This window comes from Pelodiscus sinensis, chromosome 7, assembly GCF_049634645.1.
Source record: "Pelodiscus sinensis isolate JC-2024 chromosome 7, ASM4963464v1, whole genome shotgun sequence".
Taxonomy (NCBI): domain Eukaryota; kingdom Metazoa; phylum Chordata; order Testudines; family Trionychidae; genus Pelodiscus; species Pelodiscus sinensis.
The window spans coordinates 64947043-64949579 of NC_134717.1; positions in this window are offsets into that span (position 1 = coordinate 64947043).

A 2537-nucleotide genomic window follows, 5' to 3' on the forward strand; every position below is an offset into this window, starting at 1 on the left:
CTCGGGTTCTCCCCTTCTGGGCCCGGTTCAGACCAGGGGGGCGCAGCTCTGCAGCCCTAGCCAGACGCTGCTTGGTAAGGCCAAGGCGCCCGCACAGACTGGGGGCTCTAGGCCAAGCTTCACCGCAGACTCTAGGAGCCAAAGACCAGAGATTCAGCGGGAAGCACTGCAGGAAAGGGGCAAAGCACCATTGCCTAATGCTCCCACGGGCCGGCCTGGCGCTCCCACAGACTGGACAAAGGCTTGGGGAAGTTCCTACAGCACGCTGTGCACGGCTCATTCCATCCAGCCTCTCCTCAGTGAGTCATCTCCAGAGGACTGGCACCACAGCGGCTCCCCCAGCCCTTGCCAGACGCCTGTGTCTGAGACCGGGACGCAGGGGGAGACTTCCCCGGGATGCCCTCAGGGGGTCATGGGATTGGACTGGAAAGGTCACTCTTGCGCCCATGGGGGGGTGTTTGCCCCAAACGTCTGTACAAAGGGGCCATGCGAGGTGTCACATGAAAGCTCATGTTCTACTGGTTCAGTAGGTGCCATTCATGTACTTGTGTGATGTCTGTGTGTGGCCTAGGCTGGACAATTCTCTGTCTGAGGCAGAGCCATGGGCCAGGAATGTTCGTTCAGTGGCTGTGCTAATTAGTGAGGCTCCAGGGACAGTGGATCTCTCGGTGCCAAAGACACCCCTGGGGAATGTCTGGATGCCTGCAGACCAGCCCGAACAATGATTGCTGGCTTGGGACACAGGGATAGGTCCCTGGGCCATGGGACCTGCTCCAGCTTGGGAGAGACCAGGGATGGATATAAAATGCCATGTGGCTCCCTCCATCTTGTCTTGAGCTCAGCTCCTGATCCCAGATGCAGCCTTGCAGGGAACAACGAGCCGGGAAGAACCACGGACCCATCCTGACACAGGATGTAACCAGACACTTCTAAGCCAGCAGTTCATAACATCTCTGCTGCGAGCCTGCACTGAGAACTGGGAGATTGGCGCATGTAACGTATTCTCCTTAACAACCTCACTCTCAGGCTTTTCTTTCCTTTAGTAATAAACCTTTCGACTGTAGATTCTAAAGGACTGGCTCAGTGTGATCTTGTGGGTAAGATCCAGAGTGTACATTGACCGGGGACTGTGGCTGGTTTCTTGGGACCAGAAGGACCCCAGCTGTAGCCAGAGACGCGCGGCGGCTGCTGGGGCCACCGAGCTCAGAGCAGCTACGGAAGCTGGCGTCAGCCTCAGGCCGGTCGCCAGCAGGAGAGGAGGACCTGGGGGCAGGGCGAGAGGAGCGGGTCAGGCCTGCAGGCCAATGGGAACTCCGATTCCCAGGGCGCAGGGTATGTCTACACTACCACCCTAGTTCGAACTAGGGTGGTAATGTAGGCAACTGGAGTTGCAAATGAAGCCCGGGATTTGAATTTCCGGGGCTTCATTTGCATGTTGCCGGGCGCCACCATTTTTAAATGTCCGCTAGTGCGGACTCCGGACTAGGTAGCTCGGACTAGGCTTCCTATTCCGAACTACCGTTACTCCTCGTTTCATTTAAAAATGGCGGCGCCCGGCAAGATGCAAATGAAGCCCAGGAAATTCAAATCCCGGGCTTCATTTGCAACTCCGGTTGCCTACATTACCACCCTAGTTCGAACTAGGGTGGTAGTGTAGACAGACCCTCTCTCTCAGGCTTTTCTTTCTGTTAGTAATAAACTTTTAGATGTTAGATTCTAAAGGACTGGCTCAGCGTGATCTTGTGGGCAAGATCCAGCATGTACATTGACTGGGGACCTGTGGCTAGTTCTTTGGGACCAGAAGGACCCGTTCGGGATAGGAGAGATCGGATTCTACAACCCCCCACCCGTGTTAGGGGCTGACTGTGGCCCAGGGAGAGCTGGGGTGCCTGAGGGGTTTTGCTCGTGAGGTTCCTGCTGGCCGGATGGGCAGCTGGAGCGCTCGGTGTGGTTGGTGTGTGGTCTGTTGGGAAGGTCCCCGGTCTGGGGCTGTACGGAGCCGTGGGTTTGAGCAATTCGCCCTGAGCGGACGCCCTCGATGGTGCCCGGACCCAGCCTGGCCCGTCACACCGGGGTCGCTCCGTCCAGCCCTGCCCTGCTTGCCACATGTTCCCAGGGGTCTGGAAGAGCCCACCTGGCCACAGAGCACCACCGTTTCCCCCAGCTGGACGGCAGCGGGGCCCCGACAGTGCCCTCTTCTTGGCAGTAGGATGGGGCCTCCCTGGGAACAGCCCCACTTCTCCTCACAGAGGGGCTGCAGGCGACAGCAGCTCAAATGCCTCGACATTTCCTGCTCGGTGGTGTGGCTGCTGCTGCCGTGCCCGGTCCTTGCCAGGGCTGCACAGCACAGTGAGCGCGGAGGCCATGCTGGGAGACAGCTCTTGCAGGCTGGCGGCTCGAGCCAACCACCAGGCCCTTCACATCCTCACACGAGGACGTGGCACCATTCTGTCGTCGGGCCTTCGGCTTTTGCTCCCCGCGGGGCTCTGAGATGGAAGTGGAGCTCGGGGTCCCCCTCGCGCCGCCTGCTGCAAGCG